At 34.8% G+C, this 15,095-nt stretch overlaps 2 long non-coding RNA genes across 10 annotated transcripts in view; one reads left to right on the top strand and one right to left on the bottom strand.

Annotated features, from left to right (window-relative positions):
• The window catches only part of LOC129051626 (uncharacterized), a 91,695-nt gene extending 85,168 nt beyond the window's left edge, over positions 1-6,527 (top strand). For 2 of the 3 annotated variants that reach the window (XR_010137617.1, XR_010137616.1), the window contains 2 exons: positions 5,570-5,673; positions 6,386-6,527. This is a non-coding gene — a long non-coding RNA (uncharacterized LOC129051626). The remainder of the gene's footprint in view (positions 1-5,569; positions 5,674-6,385) is intronic. The other variant, XR_010137615.1, reaches the window with a different exon arrangement.
• The window catches only part of LOC129051625 (uncharacterized), a 214,512-nt gene that overhangs the window by 48,199 nt on the left and 151,218 nt on the right, over positions 1-15,095 (bottom strand). For 5 of the 7 annotated variants that reach the window (XR_008516007.2, XR_008516006.2, XR_008516004.2 and 2 more), the window contains one exon: positions 14,449-14,655. The exons of 1 other annotated variant lie outside the window; for it this stretch is intronic. This is a non-coding gene — a long non-coding RNA (uncharacterized LOC129051625). Of the gene's footprint in view, positions 1-8,310; positions 8,884-14,448; positions 14,656-15,095 lie in introns of those variants that run through there. One more of the 7 variants, XR_008516008.2, reaches the window with a different exon arrangement.

Genomic DNA, 15,095 nt, shown 5'->3' with positions numbered 1-15,095 from the left:
TCCAGTACTACATTGAATAGGAGTGTTGAAAGTGGGAATCATTGTCTTGTTCCAGTTCTCAGGGGTAATACTTTCAACTATTCCCCATTCAGTGATATTGGCTGTGAGTTTGTCAGATATGACTTTTATGACCTTAGGATATGTTTCTCCTATGTCTAATTTGTTGAGAATTTTTATCATAAAGAGTTGTTAAATTTTGTCAAATGCTTTTTCTGCATCTATTGGGATGATCATAACGTTTTCATTTTTAATTATGTTTATGTGGTAAATCACATTTATTGATTTGTGTCTGTTAAGCAATCCTTGAATCCCTGAAATAAAACCTGCTTAATCATGGCATATTATCTTTTGATGTGCTATTGGGTTTGGTTTGTTAGTATTTTGTTGAGAATATTTGTTTCCATTTTTTGTTACATCTTTGCCTGGCTTCGGGATGAGACTGATGCTGACTTCATAGGACGAGTTAGGAAGATTTATTTCTCCTCAACTTTTTGGATTAGTTTCAGTAGAATTGGTACCAGTTCGTCTTCATACAGCTGGTAGAATTTGACTCTGAATCCTGCATGTTCTGGGTTGCTTTTTGGAGGGATTTTTTTTTCATTATTATTACTGATTAAATCTCACTACTTGTTATTAGTCTGTTAAGAATTTCTATTTCTTCCTGATTAAATCTTGGGAGGTTGTATGGCTCCAGAAATTTATACACTTCCTCTAGGTTTTCTAGTTTGTGAGTATAGAGATTCACAGAAGTCTCTGCTAATCTTTCGTATTTCTGTCATGTCAATTGCAATGTTTGCTTTTAATTTTTGGGCTTATTCAAATTTTTTCTTGGTTAATCTAGCTAGTGGTCTATCAATTTTGTTGATCTTTTCAAATAACCAACTTTTCATTTCATTGGTTCTTTGTATCATTTTCTTAGTCAGAAATGTATTTAGTTTTGCTCTGATCTTTGTTATTTCTTTTCTTCTGCTAGCTTTGTGTGTGGTTTGTTCTTAGTTTTCAAGTTCCTTGGGATGTGACGTTAGGTTGTCAATTTTACATCTATCTTTTTGACATAGGCATTTAATGCTATTAACTTCCCTCTCAGCACTGCTTTTACTATATCTCAGAGGACTGGTGTTGTGTCTCTATTTTTATTCAGTTCAAAAATGAACAAAATTATAAAAATAAAATTATAAAAAACATAAAATTATATTAAAATATAAAATTATAAAATATATTTTTTAGTTTCCATTTTAATTTTGCCATTAACCCAAGGATCATTCAGGAGTAGATTATATCATTTCCATAAATTTTTATAGTTTCTTACTTCATCTTGGAATTTATTTTTATTTTTATCCTACTGTGGTCCTAGAAGATACTTTACATGATTTGATTTTTTAAAAATTTATTGAGACTTGGCCAGGCATGGTGGCTCACACCTGTAATCCCAACACTTTGGGAGGCAGAGGTGGGTGCATCAAGACTTCAGGAGTTCGAGACCATCCTGGCAAACATGGTGAAATCCCATCTCTACTAAAAATACAGAAATTAGCTGGGCATGGTGGTGGGTGCCTCTAACCTCAGCTACTCGGGAGGCTGAGGCAGGAGAACCGCTTGAACCCGGGAAGCGGAGGTTGCAGTGAGCCGAGGTTGAGCCACTGCAGCAACTGCACTCCAGCCTGGCAACAGAGTGAGACTCCATCTCGAAAAACAAAACAAAACAAAAAAAAATTATTGAGACTTATTTTGTGACCTAAAATATTGTCTATCTTGGAAAATGCTTCATTCACTGATGAGACAAATGCATATTCTGTGGCAGTTGGGTAGAATGTTCTGTAAATGTCTGTTAAGTCCATTTGCTCTAGAGTTCAACTTAAGTATAGTGTTTCTATGTTCATTTTCTGTCTCAATGATGTGCTAGTGCTGTGAGTGGGACGTTGAAGTCCCCTACTATTATTGTTTTGCTGTTTATCTCTTTTTCTTAATTCTAGCAGTATTTGTTTTATGAATCTAGGTGCTTTCGTGTTGGGTGAATATATACTGAGGGCTGTTATATTTTCTTTTTGAATTTATCTCTTTATCATTATATAATGAACTTCTTTATCTTCTTTTTTACTATTATTATTTTAAAGCCATTTTTTTTTCTGATATAAGTATAGCTACTCCTGTTCACTGTCTGTTTCTGTTTAAGTGGAATATCTTTTACATCCCTTAGCCTTTAGTCTATAAGTGTCTGACCAGTTAGCTAAATTTTTAAAAAATGAACAAAGCCTTTGAGGATTATGGGAATATTTAAAACATACAAACCTGCAAGTTGTATGTATTCCTAAGGGAGAAAAATGAGTAAAAAGTTAGAAAAAAAATCTATTTGAGGAGATAATTGAGGAAAACTTTCCTAGGCTTTCTAGAGATTTAGACTTAAAGATACAAGAGGGTCAAAGAACTTAAGGAAGATACCTTGCAAGAAGAATTGTCACCAAGACATATTGTCATTAGACTAATTAAGTCACCCTCAAGGAAAAAATTCCAAAATCAGCCAAAATGTCTAATCATCTATAAAGAAAATCACATTAAACTAACAGAGGACTGCTAAGCAGTATCCTTACCAGCCAGAAGAGATGGTGGTCCTATTTTCAGATCTCTTAAAGAAAAAGACTCTCAATGCAGAATTTTGTATACAGTTTAACTAAGCTTCATAAATGAAGGAGGAATAAAATATTTTCTAGATAAGCAAACACTAAAGGAATTCATCATCATGAGACCTGAACTAGAAGAAATGCTCAAGGGAACTCTAAATATGAAAATAAAACGTCAGTACTAATCATCATATAAACACAAAAAAAGTATGAAATTCACAAGACTCATTAAACAATTACACAGTTGAAACTACAAAGCAACTACGTAACAACATTATGACAAGAAAAGAACCTCACAAATCAATATTAACTTTGAATGTAAACGGATTAAATGCTCTGGTTAAAGATGTAGATTGGTGGAATGGATAACAATCAGGATCTAAACATATGCTGTTTTCAAGAAACACTGGCAACTTACAAAAGTAAAAAAAAAAAAAAATCTGTACAAGAATCAAATAAATTTAAGAAAGAAAAATATTTTATCTAAGTATACACACACACACACATATATATATACGTATATGTATATATGTACATATGTATTGTTTTCTTCTTTCAGAACAGTTCGCTGCCTGACAATAGTTTAGTGGGTGGCATTTTATAAAAGTAAGTAAGGCTTATTTAAATGTGTTGAAATGAAATCAATACTCCTTGTTTCTAATTTCACAACAGTAAAATCAGATGTCTTGGGATTTTTATTCCACTAACTAAACAGCAAGTACATTTTCAATCAAGGCTTACTTTAATGACATTAGCATATGCATACATACTCTGAATAACAAACATAAAAGATTTTGTTAAAATATATTGAATCTGTAAAGATATTTTAAATATTTTGTGGGCCAGTCTATATGATTCTTAGAATTAATATGCAAAAGCTGGACAATGTATGTATAAGCTACATATGTACAAGATAATGTATGTATTTAAAAAACCCAAACTGTATGCATAAACTATTAATGAAAATATGGAAAGAATTTTGAGGTAAAACACATAGAGAAGAAGATTAATTATGTTTTCAAAATGGTAAAATGTATTTAAAGAAGAAAGCTTTAATAATTTCTTTGTTTTCAGTATGATGCAGAAGATATTTGACTGCCTTTTTTCTGGTATGATTAAAATAAATACATGTTTCCATTTCCAGAATCACCTAGATATTGTCAAAATACTGAATGCTTCAAAATAATATAAATTTTACGCAACTATTAAAATGCTGATTTACGTATCAGCATAAAACACAAAACAGTTATCTGGAATTGTGACTATCAACTGCCACTGAGAAAATATTCAACACCAATGAGAAATTCTAAATAGGGCACATGTTGACTCCCTTGACATCTTACTGTATGATTTAGATCAGCAGCAATCAGGGAAAGATGTTTGCGATGGCAGGCGATTTGTAGGATCTGAAGTAATTTGGACAGTTCTTGAGGCAGCAAGCAGTAACCAGAAATACAACTAATCAAATAATGTATCATTTTTGTAGTAGTAATATTGTGTGTCATATGTGGTAGTATTGTATCACAATAAAAGTAGTTCTTGTACACGTTAGTGACCTTAAGTCCTAGAGTTGAGGCCATAGACTCACATTACATGTTGTTTGTTTATATTCAAATAATTCTGCGTGATTGATCATGCTTTTATTTATGTTCAGAATAAAACACTTACAGGAGATTTAGTTGCAGACTACAGAAGAGGTGGTCCTAAGTCAGTGGTTTCCAAAACTGACTATCCAACTTTGAGTCTTCTCAGCGGTTTTTATAGATATTTATTTCCCAGCTCCTTTTTAAGCTCACTGACTCAAAATATCTGAAAGAGGGCTCTGGAGCCAATATTAAAACATGTAACAAAGAAAACTTCCCTACAAGATTTGCACTCATAGCCAAATTTTAGAAACATTAAGCTAGAATGGACTTCCTTGCACAGTATGTATTTTCTATCTTCATTGCGTGCAGGCTTCTATGTACAGTGCATACAAACATGAGGGAGGGGACATATTAGATTTAAAATTATTTTCAAATGCTTACTGGGAAATAATGATGATGATTAACATCGTTATCATCACCATCTTTGTTTCATATTTTCATTTTGCTCCTTTTAGCTTAAACATCTGATTTTTGGAAATATCCTAAAGTGTTTCCCAGCAGCATTGCCCAGCTAAAATGGAATTGTGTATAACTGTCAAATGGGCTACAAAAACTATTCTTTGATGTTTCATGTTTTATTCATTATTTTACCATATCACTGTATTTATAATCCCATTCATAGTGCTAAACTGAAGAAAAAAAGTAATAGCTGGAAAATCATTATTTTTTAAAAAAATAGTGAAAGGGTTAGGGAAGGGTCAAAATCATTTAAGATTTTAGATATTAAAAACAATTACTCCTATAAGAAAAAGTATGGATATTGTGGTAGATTTGCTTCTGCCATTCTAAGTTTATAATTCATTCATTTTGTTTTGATTAGAATATTGATTAATTTAATTATTAATAGTTACTGTTGTACTTAAAATGTTACACTGTTAAATGGTAAAATTTGTCTTTTTAAGACAAGTATGTTAAATTATCTAACCGAAAAAAATCCTGTATTATTAAAAACGAGGCTAATACCAGAATTCTAACTAAAACAGAAAATGCTCATAAATGAATAACATAGTTCAAACATGGGTAAGTGCTCTGAATTGTATGTTAAGTTTGTACCCACACTCTTTCCCTTGAACCAGTTTGTCATTAATCACATTCATCTGACATGAATTCACAAGCTGCTCACCTCTTCAGAAGGTGGTACGTTAGCTTGTACAATCAGGCCAAATCAAAAGTGATATAAGAATCATCCAAATTCTGATATTTCAGAGGAGATACTAGGAATCATGTATCTATATTCAAAGTTCTATATTCAAAGTTGATGCTGCCAGAAAATCTATTGAGTCCTCCTCTCCACATTTTTTTTAGACTTACTCTGGTTCATACATCTCCTCACTCTGCAGTCAGATTGCCCTCTCACCCTCAGCAGGACCCCACATCCCACATTATTGAGAAAGTGAAGAGGATTCAAGGTACTTTCTTCCCACTGAATAAGTAGTTCTCTCCTCTTAGTTTTTTAGGAGTGTGCTTACGTGCCTGTTATTCATTAAATAGCCTATCGCAGAAGTTGTGTTATCTTTAATTTTGTAACCACGCATTTTTTACTTATTAAATTTCAAATTGTTGAAACTCTAGAATAATTCCATTAAGGTAAGTATGATCTCGTATTAATAGAAAACAGTGTAAAATTTTTGGCTACTGAACTTTTTTTGAGGTAATACTTTGAGTTTTTTTTCTAATTTATTGAAAAATTATTTGTCTACTCTGATTACCTATTTGCATTCATTTTGGACACATAGGAGATTCTACAATCACAAAATCACTGCCTTCACATAGCTTATATTCTTGTGGGAGTAAGCAGACAATGACAAACAAATTGGAAGAGTAAGGGAAAAGTGTTAATTTTAAATAGGATAGTCAAAGAAAGCCTCACCCCAAAGGTACCATTTAAATGAAGATCCTGTGGCAGGCAGCTCCTTGGTTACCTGCTCTCTGTACTCATTTTCCCCTCATTTCTGTACACATGGTTGTCCAACTATAGGCTACCTTTTCTAACTACCCTGGTAACACTATGCAACTGTTTGCAATGAAATATAAGTAGAAGCAATCTGTGAAAATTTAATTCATTTTAAAGGAAATAACCTTGACCTAGACTTTTCTTTTTATTTATATCCATTCATGCAGATGGCAACAGTGCTCAAAGCGAAGGAAGATAATTAAAATGGAAGACGGAGCCATCAAAAACCATGTGGAGCACAGTCACTGCATGAGCCTAGACTGAAAGAATGTACACAGGCAGATATAAATGCCTATTTCATTTAATGTATTTTACTTAGGATCTCCTTGTTATCAAACCTTGGCTTTTGGTCAAATAACACAGACCAGTAAGAAATGAGGTTGGAAGATGGGAATATTTAGGAGCCGTAGGAATGATAAGTTTAAATTCCCTGAGGGAGCAACATTCCTGACACAACTGAGGAATAGCAAGGAAGAATCACAAGAGAGGATAAGAGTGAGAGTTGTAGGAGATGCGGTCAGAAAAGAAACAGGGTCCAGTTCATTTTTCTTTTTTTGAGACAGAGTTTAGCTTTTGTTGCCCAGGCTGTAGTGCAAAGGTACAGTCTCTGCTCACTGCAACTTCTGCCTCTTGGGTTCAAGTGATTCTCCTGCCTCAGCCTCCTGAGTAGCTGGGATTACAGGCGCTGGCCACCACACCACGCTAATTTTTTTATTTTTAGTAGAGATGGGGTTTCACCATGTTGGCCAGGCTGGTCTCGAACTCCCAACCTCAGATGATCTGCCAGCCTCGGCCTCCGAAAGTGCTGAGATTACAGGCATGAGCCACCGTGCCCAGCCCAGTTCATTTTTCTAATTTTAATATTACTCTATATTAGATTTTAGAATATCTGCAATATTTGTTAGTTACCTTAAGGGATTTCACTCCAAATATTTGGAGATATCATTAAAAGGACTAGAACAGAGGAACATAAGTCAACTTATATTGTAAAAGGGTTGCTTTGGCCACTCTGCTGAAACTAGACTACAGGAAGGTAAGGCAGATGCAAGGAGGTCAATCAGGACAAATTACAATATAGTAAAATTGTGTGTTACTTGAATCGGGGTGCTGGCTGTGACTATGGTCATAGTGGAAAAGTTGTTGGAAAGGTTTGAAATTTAAATATATTTCAAAGCAGAGTCAATAAGGCATTCTAATAGTTTGGATTTAGACTGTGACAAAAAGAAATAACTCAAAGATTACCCCAAGTATTTTGGCTTGAGTTCCTGGAAGAATTAAGTTCATATTGTGGGAAAAATGGGGGAAAATCTGGGTCAGGATAAGATGTTTAGTACACTCAGTTTGGGACATGTTAAGTTTTATGTGTTAGACTTCCAAGTTACTGGGATGTCTGTTGCATAGCAAGTTGTGTAAGTAAATGCAGAGTACAGAGGAGGTTCAGGCTGGAGACATAAGTTCATATGTTTATGTTTTATGGTATTTTTAACATTTATACTAGATGAGTCCACAGTGAATTTGTAAAGACTGAAGAGTGAAGCAATCTAGGGGTTAAACGTTTGATACACCACTATTTACATATTGAGAGATTAGAAGGTACTAGAAGAAAAGACTAAGACAATAGATATTTTAAAAATGTGAACAGTCATTTTTAACAGTTAAAAAGTAACATTTTTCTTTTTATACCTTGAGCTTGTATTTTCTTTCTATGTTTGCTACTGCATCGTATCTGTCTATAAAAATAAAACATATTACTTGAATTGCATTTTATTTATCTCCTGTGACCATGAAGTTCTAACTTTCTAATCTTCTAATAAGAATGGAAATATTTTTCTAGTCTTTTCTGGACTTACTATTATTATTATAGAATTGAAAAAGTAAACACAAAAGTATTTCATACTTAAAAAATAATCATTAAGCAAAAGCAAATTTTTACTGAAACTGCATCCCAATTAGATGTTTATTCTTTTCAATTAGTTCATTCACATTGTGAATAAAGATTGCTTACTGCTAGAATTAGAAAGACTTCATTGAAAATTAAAAGCATGAGGAAAAAAATATGTTGAGCATCTAATAAATGAAGCTTACAAAAGATAAACATACAAATGCTTTATTTAGAATGCAGGCCACAATATTGCACTTATTATGGTAATTAAATAACTAGAAGAGAAGTAACTAATGAGAGAGAGTGAGCAGAAGGCTTAGATCCAAGTAAATCAATGGGTAAGATTTTCCACTATACAATATATTTTTTGTAAATGTTAATGGGAATGTTCCTTCTAACATTTGAATAACTGCTCTAGAAACTATGAAATAATTACTTACAACTGGCTCATATACCTTATTTTTCAACATTGCAACATTAACTTATTGGAAGTTTCACCTCCTTTTAAATCATGAAAAATATGCAGTTGCAACACAGACTTAATCACGGGTTGGACGAATGTATTCTCCAAGCTTTTTCTCATTACTGAGCTGCAGAGAGGAAAACTTCTTGGCAGACTGATACTTCTCAACATAGTTTTTACAATTCCTGAATGCCCTAATTCTGAAGTAGAAAGTGAATTTGATGCCTGGCTGTGAGTTTATATGAACGCCAGCACGGCTGACTGCAGGGTTTCTCTGCACGTCTCCTTTGCTTGTTCTCTCAGGACTTGTCTTCCAGTAACTATGTCAATAGAAGAGGCAATTTCACTAAATAAAATATTATCACTCATTTCACCCAGTTCTAGAATCAGAGTAAACTTGGAACATTATTTAAATGGACTAAAATGTTCATTGTCTGATGCTGTGAGTTGCTTTTAACAGGAATGTTTATAAGACAGGTTTTATTAATGACATTTCTTTATTCGATAAGGCTCTCCTGACACCAGTTCTTGAACTATAAATTTGTTTGGATTCCCAGAGGTTTTTACACTCTACTAACCTTTATGATTTGTGAGGGTAAGCCTTTCTTTTGTAAGTTGGAAAAAAAAGACTGTGAAGGGGAGAGGAGAATGGCCATAACTGCAATCATCTCTCTAGCAGATTAGTTTCAGGAACTAGTACATGTCGAAGTAGAGGATTTAAAGACTGTCTATGATTAAATGTCTCTTTGCAAGATACCCTGTTCCCTGAGGGGCATGCATCATACACAGGAAAACCACAGTATCTGGGAAATGCAGGATGACCCAACTTCCAACAGTGTTAATCAATGGAGTAGTCATGTATTACTATGTACTCAATTAAACTTTGCTGCAAAAATCATGATCTTTAAAGCCTTTTCCCATTCAATCTGTATATTCTGTCTTTTAATGTAATAGTTTATGTTTTATCCATATAATTTTCCCTTCATCAAAGAGATAGACTTCCCTTGCTATCTTGACTTGAATGCTCATTTCATTCATTGCTAGTTTCAATGGCATGGGAAAATGCTAAATGTAAGTATTATTGGATATACACAAACACACACACACACTTTGATCATTGATATGTTTTGGCTTGCTTTATTTCTTGCTGTGTTCTGGATAATCCAAGGGATCCTCTCTTAGGTAGCCTAGCAACAACCTGACTTAGCAGAAAGGGATGCGAAGTCTTTGATGTGCTAATTACCTAGGAAAGTGGTGATCAACAACAGGATAAATGTGTCCAGGCACACAAGAATCTAGAGCAGGGTCCCCAACCCCTGGGCCACAGACCAATAACGATCCACGATCTTTTAGGAACCAGGCCACTCAACAGGATGTTAGCAGCAGGCAAGGGAGCAAAGCTTTATCGGTATTTACAGCCACTCCACATCGCTTGCATTACCACCTGAGCTCTGCCTCCTGTCAGATCAGTGGTGGCATTAGATTCTCTCAGGAGTGGGAACCCTATAGTGAACTGCACATTGCAAGGGGTCTCAGTTGCACACTCCCTATGACACTCTAATGCCTGATGATCTGTCACTGTCTCCCATCACTCCCAGATGGGACCATCTAGTTGCAGAAAAACAAGCTCATGGCTCCCACTGATACTGCGTTATGGGGAGTTATGTAATTATCTTATTATATATTGCAATGTAATAATAATAGAAATAAAGTGCACAGTAAATGGAATGCACTCGACTCATTCCGAAACCATCTCTGCTCCCATCTGTGGAAAAATTGTCTTCCACAAAAAACGGTTCCTAGTGCCAAAAAGGTTGGGGATTGCTGATCTAGAAGATGGCGTGGCTATGATAATGAAGGAGACTGGTTGCTTCAAGTATCCTTCTGAGAAGAGGGACCCAACCAGCCACAAGGATTGTTAAGAACAAGAAATAAAGACATTATACTTTGAGTTGATTTGCTACCATCACTTTTCTTGTCATAAGCAAAACAAGAAATATGCCTTTGTTTCCGCATCTGCATCAATATTCTTCTGTTTTGCGTGTAAGCACAATTAAAAGCAGTATGCACCCTCTATATAAAATATTCTCATAATATTTTACAGTATTTTTTTCATTGTGATCCTTCTTATACCAATAAAACTGAAAAATAATGGAGTAAACATTCAGTTCAACCTTTAAGGGGTGGTGAAGGAGAAAATTATGCTACAGAATATTGGATGGTAACAATATAGAAGAAAAGGAGATTGATGAAATAAATTAGAATATAAAGGTAGAACTGATCAATAAATTTTTGATTATTATCTTTGAAAAGAAAATTGAACACACTCAAGCTCATAGCCCCTTACCTCAGTTTCATCCCTAAGGCTACCCACTTCAATCCTGCAGTTTTAGATGCAGCATGCATACCCGCTAGGGTGAAGAATTCTTTCCAACTAGTATCTGAGCACAAGTAGTCTTAAGATCTTGTATTTCTATATATGACACTATTTCCCAAAATTATCCTCCAAAGTACAGTCTTGCCATAGGAAAGCCTGAAATAATGGTTTGCATCAGAAGAAATCTCCAGAGACCTCTCCATACAGTGCCCACAGAGGAGGAGATAGCTGTTTCCAGTTTGGGGTTATTATAAATACAGCTGCTATAAATATTTATGTTAAATTTTGTGGGAACATGTGGTTTCACTTTTCAGGGACAAATGTCATAAGAGTGCAATTGTTGCATTGTATGAAAAGTACTTGTTTATTTGGTTTTTTTAAGAAAAATCATATGAATTTCCAGAGTGACGGAATTATTTTTCATCCCTACCACCAATGTATGCGCAATCCAGTTTCTGTGAGTCATTACCAATATTTGGTTTTATCACTAGTTCTTATGTAACCATTCTGATAGGTATGTTGTTTTAGAGGAGAAATCATTACTTAAGAATGATTTTGTGAAAGAAGAATCTGAATCATGTAAGCTTCAGAGATCTGTGTATTAACTACAGCTGGGCTTGGTATGCTGTGTCAGCTTGCTTCCTTTATCAAGTCTTATGATGTTATTTAATTCCCAAAGTTCCTTTTGTGCAGGCTTGCCTATGTCTTTCCCTTGTTATCCTGAGATTCCAGAGAGGACTGTGTGTGTGTGTGTGTGTGTACACGTGCGTATGTGCACATGCACACACGTGCATGTGTGCACTTGTGTGGGCCACAGATGATGCACTCCCGATAGTACAGGAATGGTGATGTTGTGGATACATTCTGGCTTAAAGTACAAAATCACCTTTACTTACTTTTCTCACTTTTTAAAAATTTTTTTGCCAAGTCTTATGTATCTAATTTTCTTGATGTCTATTAACATGTTTCTTCCCTTGCATCTTCAGTCACTGACATAAGTTAGATTCTTATTTTTCTTACTGCACTATTGCTTCTTAGTCTTCCTGTTTTTTTCAATGTTTTGATCAATTCATGAATGCCTACTGTACCTTGAATCATATCACATACACATCTATAAGCTTCCAATAATATTTGTTTTCTGCATAGTTAAATAAAAGTAATTTCCCTTTGGAATATTCTTTAATGTCACTATTTTGTCTTAAAATCCTCATACTGACTTTTCTCTCCATATTGTGCTTTCAGCTTGGATTACTTACTTCCACGGAAGCACTCCACTGCTTTCCTATCTGAATGCTTTTAATTACCTGTTCCTTTCTGAATGATTTTACTCTATATCTTCCTATGAAATCCTGCCAGTTCTCAAAGTCCTTTGCTAATGCCAATTTTATTTATAAATTCCAGTAACATCCTATCTATATATTTTTAAACCCTATACTATTATGTTTTTCACTTATCTTACAGCTCCGATGAGCTCCTTGAGAACAGAGGTAGATTACACCCCAGGTTGTGGCCCACCTGTATTAGTCTGCTCAGGCTGCCACAACAAAAACCATAGACTTGGGGCCTTACACAACAGAAATTTGTTTCTCACAGTTCTGGGATCTGGAAAGTCCGAGACCAAGGTGCTGGCCAATTAGGTATCTTGTACAGCCTCTCTTCCTGGCCTGTGGACAGCAGCCTTCTTGCTGTGCCCTCATACCGTGGGGACAGAGCAAACAACCTTCCTGCTGTGTCTTCTTGTAAGGGCACCACAGTCCCATCATGATGGGCCCATCCATCCTCATGACCTAATCTAAACCTAATTACCTCCCAAAGGCCTGAACCCCAGTTATTATCACACTGAGGATTAGGCTTCCACATATGAATTCAGGATTGGGGAACACAATTCAGTTCATACCACAGTGTGTTATTGAACACAGTGCTTTATACATAATAATTTCTCAATAAATACTTGTCAAACTGACTTGTAATAGAAACCCTTTCGAAAGACAAATGAGAGATAATGGTGGTAATAAAAATCATCTTGATTTCCAATTCCCTTCTATAGCAGCTATACAGAGAGAGAGAGAGAGAGAAAGAGACAGAAAGAAAGCGAGAGAGCTAAAGATATAAAAGAAACTGAGCAAACAATTCTCACATCAAGGATTCTCAAGTAGAAATCAGCCCAGCATTACACTAAACAGGTAAAGAGAGGATACTGACATAACAATTTTTTAAAATCACATTTGAATTCACAATATTGTGTGGATTCACTTAATGATTTCTTTAGAAAGATTAACTACTTAGAAAGATTACTATAATAAAAATATGCTTATAAGTGAAAAGCAGGAGAAGTTAACTATTTTGAAAAACAATTTTTATTGAATCTATGTAGATAAGCTCAACTTTATCTACTCTGGCAAAATGCAGTGCTGACTTAAGTGACTGTAAGTATAAATCATATCAATGTTTAGACTATTTAGTATCCAAAAGCTTTTTCCTGAATTTTATAGACTATTATTCTGCCTTTATCATGTTCACAGATCTATGCAATAAAAGAACTCATAATTTTGTAGTAAAATTTTAAATGTATAAAATTATAATATTGTATGATAGTCTTTACAGAGGGAAAGAAAAACATGACTCTCCCAGAGGAAGCAAAAGAGGTTATTATATACATTGTCCTTATGACAGCCAGAGAGCTATCAGCTTTCCTTAAAACACAGGGATAAAGTTTAATCATGAAACACTGAGAAACTTCAATAGCTTGAACACCTTACTCATCACTCTGCAAAGGATCCGTGCTTTTTACGATTATAGGCAGGAAAAGCTACCTAGCACCAACTATACTGAAATGGTGTGGCCAGGAGAAAGGGCATAGACACAGATTAAATGAGATTGTGTAAGTATGAATTGTACTGTGTTTTTAAACTGTAAGCTATATTGAAATGATGTTCAGTGTCTGCTCTGCCCAAAAGAGAAAACAAAGTAAGGATTGCTGCATCTGTGGCAAGATGTAGCTGAAGAAAATGATTACAGTTAATAAGGTAGGACTATTTGAATGAAAAACATCTTATTGGGTTTCAGTCCATATCCTGGCCCCAAGGGATGGCTCCTGCTGTCAAATCAGAGTTGAATTGCTGGATGCTAATAGCCGTAATCTAGGATTCTGAAATTATTCTACAAATTTAGCTTTGGTTTCTGCCTTTCAGTGAAGTCTCTTGATTCCCAGAAGAGGGTAAATTAGTATAATATCTCAGAAACTTAATGGTTATTCCATACTGGTATGCTCTGACTTAAAGATGGTTCACATTCCGGACTTATGAAGCACCAATATATAAACCAGCATGGCAACTCGTTAATGACCTTGTAGCATAAATTCGGCAGTGTGGTATGACAGTTAAAAACGTGTACTCTAGAGCCAGACTGCCTGGGTTCAAACTTTAGCTCAACAACTTACTAGCAGGTTACTTAAGGACTCTCTGTCTAAATTTGCAAGTTTGTAAACAGTGGAAATAATAGCACCTACCTCATGCATTGTGTTAGGGAGCCAACATTTATTGTCTATATTTTTCAAACTCCCTGTTGATTTTAATGTTTCAAACCAGCTCCTTTTTGAGACAGAGCTTCAGATTACCAAGAGATATGGCCTTTCATGCTTACAGCCTGCTGATTAGAGAAGAGAAAAGACTTTCTTCCTGATCCTCTATTAGGTAAAGTAATAGAGGAGAAGGCACTGTGAAATGAAAAACACAAAAGATGAATTCAGATCGCTAATTTTGGAGGTTGGGATTTTACAAAATTGAGTGTTTTCACTTTTAATGACTGTTTTCTTTTTGAAGTTAAATCCCAATCACCTACTGAGAGTGAGGTGATTCAGGAGACATAAGTAAATAGTACTAGCATAAATTAAGAATAGCTGCTCTGGGGAAAGAATAGAGATGTGACTAAGGTCATAGAACACATTTTCAATTCCATTGAGCACTGAGCTAGATCAGAGGCAGTTACTTATAGCCAGACCTGTTTTTACTGTAATGTGAATATTTGCTAGTATGTTCACAAATTGTTCAACAAAATAATAATTTCTAAAGTGAGATTTACTTTATTTCCTCCATTCCAAAGTGCTCTCCACTATGAAAGACACCATCATTTTAACAACTGCGTTCCATTCATTCA

Source organism: Pongo abelii, chromosome 17, assembly GCF_028885655.2.
Source record: "Pongo abelii isolate AG06213 chromosome 17, NHGRI_mPonAbe1-v2.0_pri, whole genome shotgun sequence".
NCBI classification, from domain to species: domain Eukaryota; kingdom Metazoa; phylum Chordata; class Mammalia; order Primates; family Hominidae; genus Pongo; species Pongo abelii.
This window is presented reverse-complemented; position numbering and strand designations above follow the sequence as displayed.